This window comes from Chlamydotis macqueenii, chromosome 1 (genome assembly GCF_036417535.1).
Source record: "Chlamydotis macqueenii isolate bChlMac1 chromosome 1, bChlMac1.mat, whole genome shotgun sequence".
Taxonomy (NCBI): Eukaryota; Metazoa; Chordata; class Aves; order Otidiformes; family Otididae; genus Chlamydotis; species Chlamydotis macqueenii.
In genome coordinates this window covers 119,712,484-119,736,110 of record NC_141556.1, presented here as the reverse complement: position 1 = coordinate 119,736,110, position 23,627 = coordinate 119,712,484, and the positions used below count along the sequence as shown (strand labels likewise).

Here is a 23,627-nt window from a genome sequence, read left to right as displayed (position 1 = left end):
CAGGCTGAATTTGGAGCATATTTCAGTGTGGCAGTCAGAGAAATGTGTGTCTCATCTAATGACAAGCAAAGGACATCTGGTTATGCCATCATTCAGTCTATCGCCTAGAGCAAAAGATATTCAAGTTTGACATGTCTGTTTTGGGAGGGGGAGGGAGGAGAGGAGAGATAGCAGACTTTTATCAAAATGTAGGAACTGAAGTTGTTGATTTTCTGTGGTTTATTTTTTTTTTTCTCCCAAATCTCTTTTAATTGTATTTACTGTATTCACTGTTTGTGGGTGATACTCACACAGTTGATCATGTAACACTTCTGAAAAAGATAATGTTAAATTAAAATAATTTGAACATTAAGAATGTTTGAACACTATTTTTTAGTATTATTTTACCTTTAAGTTACAGAGAATTCTTTAAGTGAGAAGTTCCTTCTCCTTAATGTTAAAAAAAAAAATGTTCTAAATGATAAAACTCCCTTACCTATGCATAAAGATATTGATAATGCTCCCCTAGATTTGAACGTAAGTCAGAATGGCAGTCTGGCTTGCTTATGATTTATAATTGCTACTATATTCTTGATTAATTCACAATATTAATCTCATATTGCTAATCCCAATTAAAATAAATACAATTGGGAATTAAAAATAATTCATAGTTTTCAACTAGTATTGTGTATTACTAAAACATATTATTTTCTAGCTTTCTGATATTTGCCATGCAATCAGTTCGTACAGATTTCTAAATCTTTAAAAATCGAAACCGGATATTGAGTAATCTTCTTTTTTCTGTGGTTTTTTTTTTTTTTTTCCATTTGTCTTTTTCCTTCACAAAATATTCAGTAATGTGCTACATTGTGACATTTCTTTTAGCTTATCTTAGTTACATCTCTTTTAAAGTAGTCTTTTGACACTGAGGGAGTTGCCTGTTGCCTGGATTGTGTTTTCTTTTCTCTTCAAATGAAGAATACTTTCAGAACAGGCTTTATAGATTTATATCTAAATCTCTTTGAGTGCTCCTGATTTATTTTATGGAGTTGCCTATTACAGCCCGCTTTGTATACGTTGTTTGAAAGCGGCCTTCTAGAAAGAAAATGTGTTTAGTATATGAAAAACAGCTGACAACTTCCTTTGATCCTTTTTTGATTATAGACTTGTACTTGTTTATGTGGTCCCTCTGGTGACCAGACAGTTGGTCAAATTATTGTGGTACATGTATGAGTAACTGGAATTTGGGCAAATAAAGAAGTGGCTTTGTTGTAATCTCTAAACCTCCTCTTTTATCACTTTCCAACTCTGATAAATAATGAATATATGTCAGTGGAGTTTTTAATTTAAAGATTCAAATTTTTATATTTTTTCATTATTTAAACTTGAAGAATTAAGTTTGATTTCTGTGTATGAAATCTGAAATAAGTCTTTCAGGAAAGTTAAAATAGATTTACTGTTGAGATTAAAGATTTGAGAGAGGAAAACTATATGAAGATAAGTTATTTTTATGAAGGTGAACCACAGGAAGAAATTGATCCTTCAAAAGAAGTAGTGGTAGGAAATACTGGAGTATTTTCTTCTTCCTTTGCTTTGCTTTTAAGATGACATGAATTAAACTGAAAATGTTTCTGCCATTGGAGCTCCTGCTTGTTACAAGTTAGAGCTAGAGCAGTTATTCCTAATGGTTAAGCCCAGGCTTTATACCCCTAACATCTCTGAGGGTCAGGACCCAAAAAGACTAGCCATCACCCATCTCAAACATCAGGAGAAGACTTAGGGAAACAGCCACCATGCAATTTGTGGATCCACCAGAGAAGAATATCAAATCGTACCTTGTGCAGAGCTATCGCTCCAGTAGAGCACACTGTTGGGCAGCCGTGGTGTCGCTTGCTCCATCAGCAAATGCTAACTGAATTTGCTCATCCAGCAATCTTTCTGGTAAGGGAAAGTGAGATGTCTGTTCCATTTGGAAAATTGCCACCAGGCCAGCTCTTGCTGTCTTTCTGGAAAAAGTATAAATATGTGAAATACATTTCATTTTGTGTGTTCACTAGGCATTAATAAAGAGACGTTTGTTACCTATGTTAGGCTGAAAACCAAGAAATTTGCAATACTGATGTGCTGGAAAAGTCTTGTGCTTTATGTATTATTGCCTAGAGTGCCTATGATGTGTAGGCTGTATAGCAAGGGAGTACCAAAAATAATTCTTCTGGATGTACTGACCGGAATTACTGAAATCAAGAAGAAACTTTTCTTGTATGGTGGAGATAACATCAAGTATGCAATATGGGCAAATGGCTTGCATATAGCTCCTCTGTGGGCAGTTCATATCAGGGCAAGGGCCTGCAAGTGTGGAAAATCTATTGTGTTCAGTTTTGTGGGGAAGGTCGCATCACAGATTAATGTCATTTGTTTTAAGAGAGATTTTATTATCAAATTGTAGCTGTAAAAGCATGTCTGCATATATAAGTGAAAATTTTCTTCTGAAGCTAAAACTTTCAGTGCCAAACCTGTCTAGCTCATGACAGATGCATTTTTTAAAGATCTTCTCATTTAAAGATAATTCATTTTTTTTTATACAGCTAAAATTTCTGTCTGTATCTTTCTGGAAAGGGCAAATTCAAGTTTGTACTTGTGTGTAGAACTGGCTATGGCAATGACTGATTTGATTCTTTAGTAATAAAAAATTTTGGGGCTTTTATTGCAATTGCATGAATAATTAAATTTTGTTCAGTTTGGCTACAAAGGCAAATAAACGCTTCTAAAATATTTTTTTAATATACAATATAATCAAAATTGACTTTTTCCAATTTTACCCCTGTCTGGGGGATAGAAAAGACAGAATGCTTCCTGTGTGTAGCACAATATATTTAATTCACACTGAAGAAAAATGTTTGTTTTGCCCTATCAGCATATTTTTAGCTAAAGCAATGAACTACAAAGGATTAAATTTGAACATAACTGATTGATCTTGGTACTGAAGACACAGAATGTATTACTGTATGTTATGTTCTTCAGAATTGCACTTCTTTTTTTTTGCCTCGGATCAGTTTTGAAACCTAATGCTGTTTTGAACCATGCATCTAGTCTGGTTTCTGTACACTAGGTGGCAAGCTCCTTAGGCAGATGTCTCTCTTTTTAATTTTTTTTTTCCTGTTTTTCATAGCACTGATGGAACAATTCATACTTTTGCATTTGTACTGTAGCGAGCACCTACCACTGTTTGCTATAGGACCAGTTTTATAATCATAAATACTATGGTCTTCTATTTTGCCAATGTAAAAATTATAATAAGCAAAGATCAGAGTTAGTCTGTTTTGTTTCTATTCAGCACTTGCTACTGAGACAGGGATTTATAAAATCCCCCTAAAAGATAAGTAACTTAATTTCTGGCCCTTCAGAGCTTAATCGCTGCAGTTTAAATGCAAATGTTATTATTTCTTTTATATTTAAATGAAAATTAGCATTTCAATAACAGACGTTGTTGCTTGGGAAGCTGGGCTTTCCTTTTTTTCCAATGTCTGAAGTTACAGAACTAAAATCTGGAAGGTTAGAAAATAGGTATTGGGAGCATCCAAAAACATTACTGCTCTGTGTAGGTAATGAAGTCATAGGCTTTCTGAATTGTGTTTTGTGACAGGAGAATTGTTTTCATAATACATGTTTCAAAATCTATGTAGTTCACATTTTCTTCACTTTCAAGTTTAAGCTGCTGAAAATACAGCTTTTGCATTGCTCAGCATGTTACTAAAGTGCAAAAACTTGATGGTGAATGAAATAGTGGAATAGGAGGTGTGTGTGTTGTTTGTAGGTGCTTTTGGAGGGCTTTTAAAAAACATAATGCATATATACATGAGTGAAGATAAAACTCCTCCGTCTGGAAAAAAAAAAGAAGTGGAAAACATAAAGATATGCCATTGGAGAGGTCACATAATTGTAAATAAAATTTAGCCCCCAGTAATACATCATGGAGTAAATTAAATGACTTGCAAGCAAAATTCCACTTACTGCTTAGAAAACTGCAAACTTCAGATCAGTCCAAGACAGACATTTGGACTGGATATTAGAAATCGGAGAGCTTCTGAATAAATTAAAAAAATTTAATTTCCAAAGGCAAATATTTTTCTGACTTCTGTTACTTATTTATTCAGTAGTATGCAAGCTACTAATACATGTCCAAAGAAGAACAACAAAGCTGGTTAAGAGTCTAGAGAAAAAGTCTTATGAGGAGCAGCTGAGGGAACTGGGGTTTTTTAGTCTGGAGAAAAGGAGGCTGAGGGGAGACCTTATCGCTCTCTACAACTACCTGAAAGAAGGTTGTAGTGAGGCGGGTGTTGGTCTCTTCTCCCAAGTAAGAAGCGATAGGACAAGAAGAAACGGCCTCAAGTTGTATCAGGGAGGTTTAGATTGGATATTAGGAAAAATGTCTTCATGGAAAGTGTTGTCAAGCATTAGGACAGGCTACCCAGGGAACTGTTTGTGTCACTATTCCTGGAGGTATTTAAAAGACGTGTAGAGGCGGCGCTTAGGAACATGATTTAGTGGTGGGCTTGGCAGTGTTAGGTTTGCAGTTGAACTCGATGATCTTAAAGGTCTTTTCCAATCTAAACGGTTCTATGACTATCTAGCTACTCTTCTATGAAGTCAAAAATAGTAGCATCTAGTGTGCTTATAATAAATATAAAAAAGCTTATAGAAGCTTTATATTTGAGTAGTGCTGTTATGTTGTTACAAATGCACAACTAATTACCACAACAGCGGCAACTTAGAATTTTTTCTTCAGTCTTGGAAGTAAAAGCTGCAACCTCCAAGACCCAAAAAAGATTCCTGAACCCCACAAGTCTCCTAGCTGTGCAGGCGTACACTTGGCATGCTGGAGCAGTCCTGAATTCCTCTTACTAAGGGAAGCACTCAGAGACAGCCATGACTGTAAACAATGCATTTGGAGAGCTTTAGGATGAAAAGGTCTCCAGATGGAGAGAGCACTGGTTTGTTGAGTTCACTAAAATGGTAAGTGGTGTGAAGGGGCTATGGGTAATTAACTGTAATTTTAAAAGGTAAGCTGGTGCTCCCACACAGAGTGGATGGGCAGAGAGTGGATATTTTAGTGCATTCTACATAAGAAAAAATAAAGTTTTTGTTATCTTACCTTCACAAAATTAAGTGTTCTCTATGCCTTGTAAAGCCCCTTCTACACTGCAGCAGTTCAGGCAGTTAGTTGATCCCTCCTTTCTGCCTTAAGAAATTCTTGCTTCTCTGTTCAAAATAATAGCATTGTGGGGTAAGTATACTATCATGGTTGGATCGCCACAGTAAAATAGATATGCAAAGGTTAATAAGCAGATGGCTTTCAGGCAGGCCTCCTTTTAAAACAAAATGCTGATGCCAAAGCATTATCAGTTCTGTTTGTCTTGATGTACCTGACGCAAAAAAAAAAAAAAAAAGTACAGGTACAGACAGTACAGGGTGTACTTACAGACTTAAATTTAACAGACTTTTCTGAGGGTTGTTCCTGCACTATTCTATCTTCAGACACATCCATGAAAACAAATATTGCTCCTGGCTTATGTTTACTACTAAGTGCAAATATGAGCCAAGAAATATATGAACACATTTGAGCTTTTAAATCTCTGGATTTTTAGTGAAGACAGTTCTTAAGCTCTTTGTGCAACAAAAGCTGTCTGGAGCTAGGAAGCAACATTTTTTTTGTGTGTGTGTGTATATGTGTAGAAAGGCTGAGAGGAACTATAGTTCATTAGGAAAAAAATCATCATGCACAGTAGAAAGCAAGGTTTGTGGAAAAATCTCGGTGCTCCATAGAGGACTGAAGACTGAGATCCCTCATTTTGCCTTGTGGAACCATTCTTCCACTCCTTCTAGAGCTAACACTGAGACAACACCCATTATTTTTCTCCCTTGTGCTACTACCTTTATATTTTAAGAATTACTAATAACATGATTTGTGTTTTGTATTTTAAACTTGTAGAACAAATAATCCCCAAGGAAAGATCTGTTTTCTTCTGCATTTTTGCCCCTGCACTAGCCTTCCATTCTCTTGTTTCTGTTGGTGTGCTTTTTGAAATAGGAGAGTGCAAGGATGCATTTCACAGACAGCTTGCCAGTAGCTAAATCTTACTGGACTTAGTGCTGGTCTCTTTGGGAATTACAGGATTTATGGCTAGTTCTTGCAAGTCGTGTCTCTAATATGTAGGCATTTGTTGAGATTTTTTGTTCATTCGATTGTGTGATCTGGTATGTAATTGTTTTCTGAAATTGCCTTATCTACAATAATGTAGGGAATAGTTTGTTAGTTACATTCTAAATGAGAAGGTTTGAGTGATATTCATAGGAATAGAAAAGTACTTCTAAACATTTCTTAGGTTTTGTACAGTCAATCACTTTTTATGTTAATCTGCCTGAAGGATTTGCTTGGGAAGGTGGGTAAAGACTGATATGTTTCAAAACAATTAAGGTGGAAATAGATCCTTAGGGAAACAACAAATTCAATTTGTTAACCACAGGTTAATGAAACCCACACTCAAATCTTACAGCCCCTGTCCCTTTCTAGGACCTGAAGTGTCTCAAAGACGTTATTTAGATATTTACTATTTAAAAGCATTTGCTATCTGGAGAAGTATGAGTCATGGAGCTAGGATTGGATATAACATTTTTTTTTGGTTACTGTGGAGAAATTGAGCCTAAACCTTTTGGACTATGGGCCTGTTGCCAATGTTTGCACATAACTGTGCGTCTTCGCCAAGTGACTTTTCCTTGAAATCACTTGCATAGTGTCAGTGTTTTGCTGTTCCACTTGAAGGAGAGAGGATGCTGCCAGGGGAATACCCTTTCTTGGTATCTTCCTAGGCCATCATCCAGTAGTGGGTCAAGTCTTATGGATCCACTCGCTCCCTCCTCTGCCCCCTCCTTCCTACCTTCTTCCTGCAACTACTTTTTAGGATATTTGGTTATTGTCTGTCTTTATCCATTGAAGTTTTCCTAGGTTAAATTTAGGTATTCAAGTACTCTTCAGTACCACCAATGTTTGGCCACCTTTGGTCACACTGATTTAGCTCATGTCACCATTTATCTCTCAGCTTTCTGTTTCACTGTGTTATTTACTCCAGATCCAGTGCCTGGATCCTGGACTGCGCTTTCTGCCCTTCAGAATTGCGAGTTCACATCAAAGTGCATAATTCTGAAGCTGTCCTCTAGCGAACCTCCAACTTACACTTTGCTGCGTTTCCAAGGTCTTCAGCGGCAAATGAGTGTCATAGACTCTCTGCTCCCACCCTCCCATAGTATATACTGGCAATGTATCTGCACACCTGGTTTAATTGTTCTGTCTTCAGACTGAAATGATGTATCTGGTCTGCGACTTTGATAGTGTCCCCTTTTGCATTAATTCCTATGTCCTCGCTAACATTGACGGCATCTGAAGCAATGGCAAGAACTGATGAATCATGAGGAATGACATAATATGCCCTGTTTGACCACCATTTTAGAAATTTTGACTTATGAGAAGCATGTGCCCGCTTGCTATTGCTCCTGGCAAAGAAACGCATGTTTTTTGACCCCTAATGTTTTGTAGTTTTTGTTTTGTGCTTTATTTGGTGATAATCAGGTTGCATGCAGTGCAGCTACTGTAGACCTTTTATGCCAGACAGTTATACTATATTTTAAACTCTGTTAATTCCCAAATGTATCCTAATTCTTTCCTTAGCTGCTGCTGAAGTTCTTCCATATAATATCTGTTGATCTGTCTTTTTTGGGTTTTGCTTACATTTTGCCTCTGCACATCTTGTAGAGTCTTCTCCTGGGAAACATATTCTCTTTGTTCATGTTTTAGTCTTGAAATCAGTACTTGAATGTAGCTGTATTTTACAGATTGGCTATTTTGCTGTAATTAAGCTTCATGAATATGAAGATTCATATAGTATTCCCATGGTGTCCTACAGTTAGTTTTAGCAAAAGGATTTTCTCTCATCTCACTGTAACCCATTATCATGTCACTTTTGCTAAATTGTAACACCATATTGATTCTCAAGAAATGCAGAGTACATACTTGCTAATTTCTGTTTTTATTTTTAAGCCTAGGTGGATGGACTGTGATGATTGTTTGCTGGACAGCTGGGAGACAAGTTTGCTGAGGGAGAGAAAGGAGGAAAAAAGGGATGATGAAAACCTTAAAGTAATTTTATTTACAAATTTATCATAAGTTTGGAATTTAATAAAACCTGTAATGGTGGATAGTGTAGTTTACTGAACAAAGCCGGTGACTGGAAGTTTTGAGACTTGATTATATTTTATCCCTGGCTTTCTGTATGTTTGTTTTAGGGACAGGCCCTTTATGTCTCTTTGCCTTTGACCTTGGTTCCACCTTGCTTGCTTTCCCTACTTCCTCTCCTTTTTTTTTTTCTTTTTTTTTTCTTTTTTTTTTTTTTCCTTTTTAAAGAGTATAAGATTTTCAGAGCAGGTACCGTCTTTCATTACATGCATGTACAGCATGCAGTTCAAAGGACACCAGTCTCAGTTAGTTTTTAGGCAGCAGTGTCATGCCTGTACTGACAATACTGGAAAACTCAAAATTATGTTTGTAAAAGTGATTCTGTGTTTCCTGTGTGATGGAGTGCTTTTTAGTTAATTAATTGCAGCGGAAGAGTAAATAGAAATAAATCTAAGCAAACTGGATACAGTGCGTAAGGCTGAAAACTTCTGAGTTCCAACAAAAATCTTGCTGGACTCTTGGTGGTGGTAAAATATAGGATTATCATTATTCTTTATTTCTTTGTATAAATGTTTGCTTTATAGTTTACTCTACTTGTAATATATTAGTGATAATTGCAAGCTCTGGCTTGAAAATTAAAAGCTTTGCAGTACTTCGTTCTTTGGAAAATGATCCTTGTGTTGAAGTAGACTGAAACTTGGACCATATATTAAGAACAGCATTTAAGCTTCTATAAAGCAAATGACTTATATGACCAAAGGCCAGTTTTATTTGTTTTAGTGAGAGCAAGATTTCTCCAGTCAGATTCTGGGACATTTTTGAGTATGTTTAGTGTAAATTTATCCTCTGAACAGGAATGAATCAAACCCTAAGCAAAAGCCTGCTTTGGTATCATGTTGACATAAGAAAAAAGATGTTTCCTCTCTACCAGACTTTCAATGAAAGTATAGCAGTAAAGAAGGAGGAGGTTGAGAAATACTCTCAAAATATTATATAATGCAGAAGTGAAGGAACAGCACTGCATTTTTAAAAATCTTAGTATACACAGCTTTGAGTAAATTTATTTTTATTCTGCTCTTCTGGATAGACTTAGTGATTTCAAAAATTGACTTTCAGCGATTGCTTTCAGCCCTCCAAAGTTAACTAGAGTAAGAATAGGGAACATTTGCCACCCTTGAGCCAACCTGCTTTTTTCCACCTCAGTAATATTTCCAACTCAAAATATTGCTGTAACTAGTTAGCAGATACATAGTTCTGCATAACTTGCGGATCCCTTTCATGAGTTCCAGCTAGTTTATATTCCAGATACGGTACTAGCTTTCAGTAAAGTGCGATTGCAGTGTATGATACAGGGGTCTCATACTCATCAGATCTACTTATTCCCTCAAAATGTAGTACAGAACATTAATTTCATGCTACTTTAATATGTATTAGCCAAATGCCAATTCTGTTCTGAATCACAGAAAGGCTGATCTGGGAATAAAAAAAAAAAAAGAAAAAAACTAACCTTGGAAGATGGCAAAATTATTTTCAGTTTTACAGAAACTAGATCTTGTCAGAAAAATTGATCTTTTATTTTGCTTTGGTTTTTGTTGTTGTTGTTTTGGTTTTTTCTTAGTTTATTAAGATTCAGAAATATGCTAGATAAGGAGTACTGTGATGCTATGATAATGGACTGTAATATTAAGTAATTGACTTACTGTCATGGAAGTAATTAAAAACATTTATCAGCATACAAAAACTACGCAGAACTTTATTAAACAGATTACAAAAACAAACCCCAAGCCGCATGACATACCTCAAAAATAGTATGTTCTGTGAGGCCTTTTCTTGGCTTAGTGCCTGTTAATATTTTTATCTATCACCTAGAAGAAAACATAAAACTGTTCTTGGCAAATTGCTCAGGCAGCACAATAGCCTGCATGCTCAGCAGTGAAGAAGGGAAATCTTGTCCTGAAAGGGTGGCACTTGATAACACAGAACACACTGTGCACAAGCATCACCCCAGAAGGTGAGCTCTAGCTCCAAACTAGTGTTAGCAGGTACTGTAATATTCTTTAATCTGTAAGGACAGCCTTAAGGGTCAAGTAGGGAGGGGCAAGAGCTTAGGTGTCTGCTTCCTGCTCTGTGTCTTAGGATGACCCAATGAATGGAAGCTAGTGAGGATTTGCTGTGCTACCAGCCATACAACTGACCACCTTTGGAAGAAGGAATAACGATAGTGATCCAAATTATGCAGAACAACTATGGCCATCTCAATAAAACAGGCTGCTTTGAATGTTTAGGCTACTTTAACATAACTGAACACAAGATCATGCTGTTAGGAATAGATAATGTGTGTCAAGCATATAGGCTGGAATGGGATCTCACTTGGAAGGTGCTCTGGGGTGCTGGGAGCACCTTCCAGGCAACCTGCCCTGCACCGGTGTTGTGAAACTATTAAGCTGCTGTGCGATTAAGTGAATATTAAGTACAATTGAGGAGATGATAAAATTTTTGCTTTTAGCTTTGTGAAACATGCAGCTGAGTTCTGTATTCTGAACCATGAATGTCTGAGAGAGTTAAGAAAATGCTCTGAGTTTTGGAAAAACTATTCCAAAATGAGAAACTGAAAGACCTCGCTCTTTAGCTTCTTTACTGATTGTCTAGGCAGAAATTATTTGTTCACAGCTGGTGAGGGTTCCCAATGGGTAGAAGGCCTGTGATGATAAAATGCAAAAGCTGAAACTAGTTACAGTAACAATAGGAACAAATGCAAGGTTTTAACAATGAAAACAATTCTTTAACAATTAGCGTTTATCTCAGGGTGGAACGACTTGCAGAAAGATGTGCTCTAGCACAACAAGAAATTATGAGCTTGGATCATTGGGGTAAAGCTATGATCTGTGCTGAAACAGATTATTATTTCTATTTTTTAGGGCGATGGGTCTCTGTCTTTAAAAGAAAAAAAAACCACCCTGGTGTTATGCGTGCGCTGTCCAGGGTACTGAACACGAGAGGCATTTTGGTCATGCAACAGGAAAATGTTGTTTGAAACCTTAAAATACAATGTCAGTTTAATATAAGAAAAGTTGAAAAAAAAAAGAAAGAATTATAGTTGTAGCACCCTATCATGGATTAGTATATTTGCTTCTGTGAATGTTTTGTTTATTATTAGACAAGTCCCATTCCTTCCCCACTTTCCTACCTTCCCGCTTTCCTCCATGGGTTAGGATATTTGCTTCCATGTAACCATTTGTCTGTTCATTGGCCAAGCATGGAAAGAGGCATAAATTTTGCAAAAAAAAATTAATTTCAAAATAATAGCCTTATTTCTGTCCTAGAGTGAACAACTTTTCAAGGGCTGATTTTAAAATATTATCCATGTCAGCTGTAAAGAAAGCTTTGTAGAGAAGAGATTGTCCAACCTGTCACGCTGTATTAAAAATAGTTCTTCTTGTGATATGCACTAGTGTTCTGGAGGGGTGGAGCCGAGACTTTTCCACTCATTCTGCTCCTCTGAAGGTAAATCCTAAACTGGATTTCAGAAGTGCTGCCTACCTCTGAAAAAATCCTTTTCAGACAGTAATTTCTGTGTGCAAGTTGAAATGCAGAATGAACTCTGCAGAATGTTACAGAATACAAATATTCTGCAGTCCTGTGGCTAATTTGCCTTATCTTCTTGAGAAAGTAATCATTTTGTTATTTTCAGAAAAAATTGTAAGATATTCTTTTACTGAGTTCTGGTCATACACCAAGCATATTCTGTACTGCTTATATTTGCCCTTTAACTTTGCTATCTCTCTTTGGCTTGGGAAGTCACAGCATCTGAGAGCCCAGAGACGGTCATGCTCTGTACATGTGTCAGGCTTGATTGTAATACCACACTTCATTCTCGACTCTTCTTTACCCTGAGGACAGACAGGCAGAAAGGCCATATTTAATATCACAATTAGCTTTCCTGAAGCAATCATGCTGGAAGAAAGACAAAGGCAATTGATGGTAGTGATGTAAAAATAAACTGCCCTCTTCTCTAAGAAAGTGTATGTAGGCAAGTGCAAGAATTGTTCAGGCAGTCTTTTTTTTTTTTGCACTGAAGTACATAATAATGCAATTTAGTTCAATCTTGTCAACTTGAGGAGATATTAAAAAAATAATGCACCTCCAGCTTGTTTGACAGCCCACTGACTGATAGAGTAAGTGACAATAGCTTTTTGCTCAATGCACACTAGGGAGTGCCTAGAAACTTTGTGAAAATAGACAGAAATACAGTGGTATCAAGTGGATGGGGAACTGAAGGGGACTGGTGGTGTCTCTGGGAGATAATTGGGTCAAGTAGAATTAAACCTGCGAAACAATGAAACCAAAAATAATTAAAACAAACAAATTAATTGCAGATGACCCACAGCATGAGAAAACAATGTATAGGCCCAAGTTTGATCTAACTGGTTTAGACAGTCAGTAGCAGTGGATGCAGTTCAGAGTAGAGAGTTCTAAAGAGATAGTCTGACTTCATAGCTGCTGAGCTTCTGAACCTACAACTTAATGAAGACATTTTCCTTATGTTGCAGGTATGGAATTATTTTAGGTGAGGGTTTAAAGAAAGTGGATGTTTTACCTGAAAAGAATAAGGAACTAACTTTAAAAGTAATTGCTACAAATTGCAGTACTAGAATTTTGATAGAATTATTTCAAGAGATTTTATTGTTCAGGCTAACCGTTTAGGCCAATGAGGTAGTTTAGGTCCTGAACTTTCCAGGTTTCACAATAGTTATTAAATTCAACATGCAAATGTGCACAGAGTTCTATTACAAGACTTGATGTGTGAATGTGACAGTTTGTGTCACCTTGGGGATGTAAATGATGTTATTTTCCTTCTTCCTTGGGTGGAAAGGGGCAAAGTTTAGTCACATAGACCTAAATACATCCATCAAAATGGGAGAGTTGGATGAGCAGGCTTGATATAGAGTGGAGAGAGCTTAGCTTTTCTAAAAATAAAACTTAGACTGTGTAGGAATACCTCAGAGGCCAAAAGCAGATCTTATTCTTGTGGAATTTTCCAATGTATTTGAAATCTATGTGGACAGGACTAGAGAGCTTTTGTAGATATTTTGCAGTACCTCTGACCAGGCAGCTAAAAGCAGTTTTCCTTTCCATTCATTCCTAACTATACCTCTACTCTGACACATTCTCAATGCATTGCCATGAAGTTTGAAATTGAATAACTTCTAAGTTCTGGTTACAACCCTAACAAATCTCTGAAGTGCATTAAAGAGCATATTGCACTGCTCAGTGTTAGGAATGTATAATTACTCCCTGAAAATCTACAAAGGCTGCACACTCTCTCTAAACAAAATGGATCCTCATTCTTTGCTGGAAATGATAGTTTGTATGCACTGTGACAAGTCTTTTTGTCATTGCATTACCAGTTAAATACATGAGGTCACAGAAGTGGTATGAGCTTTAGATTTGCTTATAGAACCATATTTAAATTTTTGTCCCTGAATTGCCTGCAGATATTCTCATATAATAGCTTAAATAAAAGTTTAAAATCTAAGCTGGAAGTTCATGTGTGCTGGTGGGGGTTCAGTAGCATTTAATTGATAGGCTTAAATGACAACTCTACCTGTTCTTCAGATAGCTGCCCCTGGGACTATAACTCCATCTGATGTCTTACAATGGTTTTGGTAAGATATAATGTTGATAGAAAAGGTCTGATGATCTTGAAAAAGCTTGACTAAAAGCAACTGCTTGAATAAAATGCAATTTGTTTGAAGATCTGCCACAGGGAGGTAAGGAATTTTTCATTATTTGTAGTTGCTTCAGGTATACTTCACTTAGCTCAGACTTTATTATAGGGAATAAATGCCTGCATCCTTCTAGAGATAAGTGATGTATGCTGAGTTGTTAATGCTAACTGAGCTTCATAAGGCTGGTTCTTTATCATCCAAGACAAAGAACTTTGTCATTGTTGCCAGGGAGAATTGTATTATGCCACCCACCCCTGGACTGGGCAGGGGTGGGGGCAATGGCTCACAGGCCACTGAAATGTGGGGTAGAGGTTAGTGTGTGACTCCCGTCTGCTGCTGTCAGGGGACTGGCACTGAGGTGATTTTAAGATGGCAAATGTTGACAGAGGAGATCAAGGGAGGGAGTTCAGGCGTCCTTGGCTCTGGGAGGTATAATGGACAGGTGGGAGGGAGAGTCCTGGCACTGCTTTGGAGTGATGCAATGTTGGTGTGCAGTGAGAAGGGAGTAAGGTGCATTGAGTGAAGGGTATGGTTTGAGACTCTTGGGAAGAAATGTCAGGGTGGTGCAGAGATGGTTGACTCATAAAATTTTGGAAGATCTTGTAGAGATCATGGCTTGGCTGTCCCTATATATATGTCTGTGGTACTACATCCTTTCTATTTTTCCTTTTCCTGTGCCTAGGATGACGGTTTCACAAATAATTGTCCCTGATGGGATATTAATGTTAGAAGACTAGTTTAACAGATCTCCTATTTGTACTTCGGTGTTTCTGGGAAGTCAACCAGATTCACTCTCGCTGACAAATACTTGCATTAATTCATGCATAAATCCACAACACTCTTATTTTCTACCATCAGTTTCGTCAGTGTGCATTATTTTCCTGATAGTCAGGCTTTTTGTTTTTTTTTCCCTATTAACCTTGCCTGTCTTACTCAACTCTTTCCATATTAAGTATATTTGAAAGTTGATTTATTCTGTACTGAGTAGGGAGTATATGGAGGCTCCAATTCTATGCATCACCCAGATTCTTTTTATTAAATCAGCCATGTACATCAATAATCAAAAGACAGACAATTTACCAAATCTGTGGACTGCTCAGCTGAGTCCTCAGCTGTATAATTCAGTCTTTGTATTCAATTTACCAGGCACCCATTGCCTTTCAAACTAAGAAACCTTTCCCACTTTTGTGACTTTATCTAATATCAACCTTTCTACTTATCCACAGCCCTGTGTAAAATATGGAATATGCTTTGCCCTTTAAAATGGATTTTGATTAGCTTGAGTGTCTTTATGTTTCTTCAGGCATGTGTTTGTATTTACCCAGACTAATTAATACTACACCAGCTTATGCCTAGACATGCCATATTTACCAGGTAAGGCATTAACATATGATTTTTCAAATGCTGGACAGAGAACACTGAATCATTCAGAAATACTAGATAAAGAGCTATTGCGTGGCTTTGCTGATTCAAGAATACCACCTTCCTTTCATTTTTCTGTAAGGTCTAAAAAAGGTGTGATATCTCACTTTTTTATCTGCATTAGATCTCATCTGTGCTGCCAAATTTTTTTGCCATAGATTATTTTTTACAGTCGGTCAGTGGTAAGGTGCTTGCTTGTATGGATAAGTTCTGGCAACAATGCTGTGAAGCCAGCCAACAAAAGCTGTGGTTTTGCACTCCTGTTTAGAGGAGGACGCTATGAAATCAAAGATTAAATCTTAATTTGAGCATGACTCTGACTTTGCCTTCCAACTCTTTTGCTCTGAAAGTGTGACTAAAATTCTGTTTGTGCTTGCCAGGGGAAGTATATGTTCATCCACAATTATTCTGTTTTAACCTTGAAGAGCAAATGAGCCAAAAAATATACATATCTTCATGAAAAATCTCCATGAAAAAAACATCTGATGATAATTTCTTTTTCTTTTCTGAGACAGGACTCATCATTCAGTCTTGATAGGCAGCAAGTGAATCAGCAGAAACCTTCTACAGCTCTTCATGGAATAGATGCTGCACCTTTGACAAAGGACTTTATTTTACTTAATCATGCTGGAACGCTCTCTTCTCAAGTTGCTTTTTGTACTGCAGGGCAAAAGTAGCTAGTTGTTTTTCTTTGTCTAAGAACGCTTCTGCTTATAATCCCGCCAAGAAAAATAAAATGACCTTTAATACTCAGCTATATTTCATAGCAGTGAATAGTGTGAAATGCTAATTGCAGGGAAAATGTACAAAGAGTCATCATCTGGGTCAGAAAACCTCAGAAGATCTGAATTCAGTTTCCCAACTTTTTCACTGGTCTTCTCTATGACCTTTAGATAGGCAGTTAAATAAATGCAACACAAATGCCTAACTGTCCTCCAGCTATTTTGAAAATCTTGCTCAGTGCCAGCCTGTATCTCTAGGTGCAAGATAGGATAATGTTTTGGAAAATGTTGGCCACCACCATGTGGCTGATTTCTCTCTGGGATTTCTGTCTGTCCCTGTCATGCATGTGCTAGCTGCTAATAAGTGTGATGAAAAAATGCCTCTGTTCTACATTTTTTCCCTGTGTCTAATTATTTCTTTTTCTTTTCTGAGAGCAGACAGGGGAGTGAAATGCTCTTGTGTGTGACAGTGGACTAGTTCATAATGAAGCGAGTTTTTCAAAATACCTTAGATTTTGACAATTTTTTCCAGAGAATGGCATGTTAAAATGCTACTAGCTGGCTGAAAAGTGTAAGTACTGTATTTGTCAGAAATTTCTTCAGGAACCTGACAGAACAATGGTACAGTATGTGACACAGTACAATTAGTAACATCAATAAATTTATATTAGCTGTTATACTAGTGTCTGGTTTAGAGCAACTTACAAGATTCAGTTGGCAAGGTAGCATCTGTTCAGTTTAACGTTCACCTTCATCCAGTCATCTTGCTGGTAAAATTCTATCTCTCTTTTTTTTTTTTTTTTTTTTTAAAGTAATGTTTCCTGCTCCCCGTTGTTTTTGTGTGACATCTATTAATATAACCTGTACCTATCTCAAAATTTACCGTGCATGGTTTTTGCAGGCCATAAAAACAAACACATGTGCTGTAGTCTTTGCCATTGTTTAGCATCTCTCTGTTCTTCACTGTTGCCAAAGCTCTAGAAGGAAGACAAAAAGGGGAGAAAATGTTAAAAAATGCAAGGGAGGAAAGCAAATTAATTCTTTATGAAGGAAAGACCATTAAGTGGTTATACTTGGAGAACATCTGTTTTACATTTGTCAACTCTACGAGAGACTCTTCTCATATTGAAAAAAATTTGAGTTAAAAAGACAGCTTTCCTTTGCTAACCTTCCCTCTACCCCAGTGGTAACATAGTCTCTGTAAAACTTTTTTGTTTTGGTTTGTTTTTTTTTTTGTGTGTTTTGTTTTGTTTTCCCTCTTGGCTTCACTTCACTGTATGCATTTTTAAATGTGCATTTTCTAAAGAAGCTGTAGAACAGGCTGGCAAAGATTTTCCTTTGGTTCCTCTTGGTAATAGAAACTGGAGCACACTGATGAGGCTATGCTAAGTAGTTGACCTGAATCCAGTATGACTAGTCAGACAGCAACTGAATGTAAGGAGCTAAAGTGTCCCTTCCTGTGCTTTCTTCAGCTGGAGTGAAGGTCTGCAATGGTCGATGCTCAAGGCAAGGGACCATGAGAACCCTGGTGTTTCTCTATGTAGTATAAGAGAGAAAAATTACATGAGGAGGTGTGAGGAAAAAGGAGCTTTATCAGCTCAGCAGGGCAAGTGAGTGCCTTTTCTTTCCAAGTGTGGAGGTGGAAGTGAGTTATAAATGTCCTTTGACTTCAGTGGGGACATAATTCCATCCTATTTTTGTTAGTTAAACACTGCTATTGATTCACAAGGAGGTCACTTACACTTGAACCGTGGAAACTCTCTGTGCTAATAGTGCTCTTCATTCATACATACAATTCAACTGAAATGAGTTGGTTTCCTTGAGGGGGAAAAAAAAAAAAAGAAAAATCCATCTAGAGTGGCAAACAGTGTTGGTCTCAACTGTCTTTCCACTTCAGCTTCCAGCAACTATGTTGCCGGTATTAACCACTCTTTTTAAATGTAACAGATGTCTTTAGATGTATTAGTGCAAGAACTGCTGCAGACACTTTTACAGCACAGTCTGAGCTTAAAGCTGTTGAAACTTTTTACAAACTACCTTGACAGTATGCTGAAATATTTAGGGCTAGGGCTTTTATTTGAGATGATCAACAGAATTTGAAAGTTAAGACTAGCAGTAATGAACTTATTTTGTCTGTAAAGCAAAGCTGAATAACTATATGTAGCACTAGCAATTATGTACAGGTTCCGAGAAGAAAGATCCTTTGTTACTTTAATCCCTTGGCATAAAATGATGGAAACAAATACAGAAGAATGACAGTCCTCTCAACCAGTAAGCCACACCAGAGCATTATCCAGACCTTTGAGGAGTAGATGAATTTCTTCGAAAAGGATTTCTACTTTTATTGGTAGTGAAATATTATTGGTTTGGGTTGGAAGGGACATTTAAAGATCATAAAGTCCAACCACCCTGCCATGGGCAGGGATATCTTTCACTAGATAAGGTTGCTCAAAGCCCCATCCAACCTGGTCTTGAACACTTTCAGTGATGGAACATCCACAGCTTCTCTGTGCAACCTGTGCCAGTGTCTCACCACCCTTATTGTAAAAAAAAAAAAAAAAAAAAAAAAAAAAAATCTTCCTTATGTCCAATCTAAGTCTAAACTCTTTCAGTTTAAAATCATTTCCCCTTGTCCTGGTAAAAAGCCTCTTTCCATGTTATAAGTTTCCTGTACATAGTGGAGGGCTGCAATAAGATCTCTGCAGAGCCTTCTTTTCTCCAGGCTGAACAACCTCAGCTCTCAGCCTTTCTTTACAGGAGAAGTGTTCCAACCCTCTGATAATTTTTGTGGCCCTCCTCTGGACTTGCTTGAACAAATCCGTGCCTTCCTTATACTGGAGACCCTGTATCTGGATGCAATACTCCAGATTTTGTCTCATAAGAGTGCAGTAGGGGGGGAGAATTACCTCCCATGATGTGCTACCCACACATCTTTTTATGTAGCCCAGGATACAGTTGGCTTTCTGGGCTGGAAATGCACATTGCTAGCTCATATCCAATTTTCCATCTACCAGTATCCCCAAGCCATGTAAAAGGAATGAAGCTAAGAAAATCCCAACAAACCATTAATTGTGTTACCTTGGATCAATCATTGAAAGAAGGGAAGTTGGCAGTGAAATTACATCAGCCATCTATCTCTTTAATAATCAGAAAAATTATTTCACTCAAAGCTGAGTCAGAACTGGGGAAGGGAATATATGCTTTAATATTGGAGGAACAATTTGTTTTGTTTGCTCAGCAAAGAAGTTGATGTTCTAGCACAGTCAGCAATAAACCAGTTCAAAAATACTTGCACTGAGCCCATGTGAGTTTTGCTTAGGAGAATAAAGGGGAATTTAACTGTGCTTTGCTTCCTCTGAAGGAAATCTTATTTGTAAATGTTACTTGGTTGGTGACCTCCTGTTTTCTCTGTTCACGCCTTTCTCCCTGACAAACTCTATTCATTCCAGTTTTCATGTTATTTAAGCACTTTTTCAGGTATTTGGAATTGAGATAAGCAGTCATATTTTGATAGTTTGAGTTAGACTGGATGGATTTAAGCTTTCTAAATGCTGTACCTGTGTAAATGTTTCAGTCAGAAAAGGTGAACTAAACTATCTTAAAATGGTCTCTAAATAAGCTGTCATTGAACATCTAGCAAAGGATTCTATTTGTATCATAAGCCAAATTTTTAACTGTATATTCTCATTCATAATTTATCCACGCATTATCTTTATTTTTGCATTTGTTATGCTTGAAATAAAAAAACCCTGCTTTGCATAATAACGTAAAGTTTCAGTTTGCGTGCCATGACTCGCAGTCTGTTTGTCAAGGAATGATTTTTGTTTCTCAAAGGTTGTGTGACTTGTAGCACTGTTTGTAGGGGTGCAGCTACAAACTGTGTCTCCCTAACTTGTGCAATGCAAGTGGAGCTCAGAGGTTTTTCTCTTGTGTAAACTTAAATACACTGTACATTGTTGAAATTCTTGTGAAGCAACCAGACAGTGGCTACTTATTTCCCAGATGGTTTATTTATCAAACAGATTATGTCAGCTGTGTTTGTGGGGTTTTTTAAAATTTTTTAATGTTTTTTTTTTTTTTCTAGCCAGTGAGATTTTGTGACACCTGCTACAGGTATAGATAGGATGGAAGTAGAATAAAGCAGTTTTTAAGTACTTTTTAATTTCAAAAGATACATGAAATAATCTCCGTAAAAACAGTCTGTTATTTGGTGAACTCCAGTTTGTCTCACGCAACCCAGATGGAAGAATTGAGAAGCACAAATCTCATGCAACTCAAACAAAGCACTTACTCTAGAATAAAATTTCAGCTTTCTGTTACATGGCCCAATGATATCATGGCAAAATCTTTTAATAAGACTGTCTAATTGTTGCCTTTGCCTTGATATATATCAGCTTTTCCATCCTGCTGGTACTATCTTTAAAATAAAAAACCCTCTGGTCGAAACAGGTCACTCCTTATTGGCTTCTAAAATTTGAGTTTCTCCTCCAGGACGTAAGCGGGATATTCTAGAAATTGGTCTGAAAGCCATCCATGAATATTATTCAAAAGTTATATACTATGTAATTAATAATGCAGGCTCCTGTGGAGTCCCTGGGGAAGCACAATTCTGATGCTCTGTGCATCTTCCTTTGTAAAACTACTGCATATTGGAGTAGAAGAGAGGCTTATAATCTAAAAATGTAGATGAGAGGTGCCTTTGGTGTCTGCCAGCTAACAAGAAGTTTGTCATACTTATGTGAGGTTTATTGAATGCTATTTATAGCGCTCAATTATTACAGCATGCTTATAAAAATGCTATTTTTATTAAACTATCCCTGTGTAGATCCAATGAACAGTGTCTAAAATCTGTGCTTCAACTTGGAGTCCTGCTGCAAAAACTTAATTAGGGGGAAAAAAAAAAAACAAAACAAAACCCAAAAAAAACAAACTTGAAGCAAATGTCACAGGACACAAAAGTAATTAGAGCTCTTTTATCATTCTGTATAATATATATCTGTTATCATCATACCATTGTACCAACACAGTACAATAAAGAAATCAAGCCTGGGTATAGATGTGCAGATGCTTGAGTTTGCCATACATTAGTACCAAGGTTAAGCCACTCTCAAAGTCCTAGCTTTGAAATTTTCCACTATTATATGTACATTAATCATCTGACTAGGAAAATCCTTAGGAGCCAAAGACACACAGTGCCAGGTGTAATTACGCGTGTGTAATTAAATATCATTAAGAGCAGAGCTTTACAACTAGACAGAAATTCTTTCTTCTGTTTCTATGAGGAAAATGCTTTTTTTTCAAGATTTTATTGAAAATGAGAAGTGAAACTCCTAGCAGTTTCATTTTATTCCTTTTAGAACATAGATAAAGTGAAATATGATCTGCAGTTATTTAGAATTTTGTATTGTATTAATTTTTATTAAAAAATTTGCATTAAAAATACAGTGCCCTGACCTTAATATTATACCTTGTGGTTGGCAGAAGCATGCTCCCAAGTGTTCAGGTAGTGAATAATATCTCAAGGACAATTTCCAGTCTCTGTTTGCTGGGCAGAAGCTTAGTTCTATGTAGTGTCTCAGCTCTGTTGGATCATGTTGGTTCTGACTGCAAAAATAAGAGACAGTTAGCTACCAGTTCCCCCACCTGGTTAAAACAGCTTTCTATTGTAAGACTGAATAAATATAACCTTGGTGCTACATACTTATTCTCTTTTAGAAATTTCTGTAATGGTCACATATGTAGCACGCACTTACCAGTGCCTTGCGGTTATGATCTTGCTATATCATTTGAAGTCCTCTGTTATTGCACAGGCTTTACTCTTCCAGACATTTTTCATGCTTTCCATTTCTTTTCCATTATGATTTTGTTTCTTTCTCCTGCCACAGCAAGCTATGGCTCTGCCTTGTTGCTGTAGTGGCATTACAAATCTTGCAGTGTTGCCTTTTTTTTCCTCACTATCTCTGATTCCAGAGTTCTTAGACTCTGTTTGGTCTCTCAGATGGCAGTATAGAAGAAGGTAAGCATCCAGCACTCATTACTCTGGAGAAAGACTTGAAGATATAATTAATGGGTACTCAGAAGAGAAAAGACTTAAAAATAATGTACTGTACTGGAAATAGTTGAAGGGAAACAGAGGATATCTTCACATAAGTGGCCGTTTGGATCTTGGCCTTTAAGCCTATTAAATCACATTCCCGAGGCAAAGCAGGCTTGATCTACCTCATACACCCTGGCACCTTGTTATAACATGTGTTAAGTTTATAATGTCAAAAGGATATATTGGTATGAACATTTATATTGCTTTTTTTCCCCCCATCCTCTACTCTCTAAAAAACATACTATTGGCAATATCCAGGAGACTGGTGCAGGGCAGGCAAGGGCTGTGCAAGCATCTTAGTGATGCTGGGACTGTGTGAAAAAGCAAGCAAGCTGTGACCTGAACGTTTCAGTGTGGTTTTCCATATGTGTTTCAGTTAAGGTCTTAGCAAATTTTATTATGAACAGAATCAAAATGGGAAGTTGATGCTTTGCAGCAGGGTTAACAATACTTAGAAATCTCTCCAAGTGCCTGGCTTCCTTTCCAGACACTTTGCAATTCAGTCCATCCACAGATGACACCCACCTGTTCCCTTCCCCCTCATTATCCCCAAAGACTGGGAGTAAGGCAAGATTTGTGCAACATAAATGCTCAGTAATCCAGAATTAGATGGGAGGGGACAGGAAAGCAAGCTCCAACAACTTCATTCAAGGCCAGGTTGGATGGGGCTCTGAGCAACCTGATCTGGTTGGAGATGTCCTTGCTCCTTGCAGAGGGGTTGGACTACATGACCTTTAAAGGTCACTTCCAACCCAAACCATTCTATGAACTTGGCCTAAAGAAGGTCTTACCTCTTGTGTACTTGCTTACCTGGGGTAACAGCACCAAGAGTTCTTCGTAGCTCCCACCCTGCAGGCTGAGATCCAGCTCAGATGCCACTTTTGACTAAAGCCTGGTAACAGCAATGAATATAAACCAATTTGTGCAACATCTTAGCAATATGGAACAGTGTCCACTAGGGAAGCTGCCCATGAGTCCAACAGTGTTTGAGCCAGCCGTTCTGGAGAAGGTGGCCTTCCTGTGCTGTCTTACTCCACTTTCTCACCAAGCTCTGTAAAGTGCAGCCTGATTTCAATAAAGGTTTAAAAAGAGGATATGTTAATCTTGGAGAAACTAGGAGAAGAAATGGTTGTATTGCTTTAAAGATGTGAAAATGAAAAGGCTGTTCATTTCTTTCATATTTTTTCCTAGCCTGTAATTATTCCTAATCAAACTACAACAAACAGTAAACAATAAAAATGAAATAAATGCAGTGACAGTTTGCCAATAACGAGCAGAAAATGTTCCATCTGTCTAGCAATGAGCAAAATGTGTGTAATTACTGCTCATTTTTCTTCTAATTGCTGAGTTATTAGTTTAAAGCTTACACACAACTGGTGAACAGTGCCGACTACCCATTCTCTAATTACAGCTCCTGCTTTGCTGTGCTTGAAATCAAGAAAAGCAAAAAG

General features: G+C 37.2%; 1 protein-coding gene across 1 annotated transcript in view; it reads left to right on the top strand.

The window, feature by feature from the left end:
* The window catches only part of DSCAM (DS cell adhesion molecule), a 401,860-nt gene that overhangs the window by 20,908 nt on the left and 357,325 nt on the right, over positions 1-23,627 (top strand). The window lies entirely within an intron of this gene.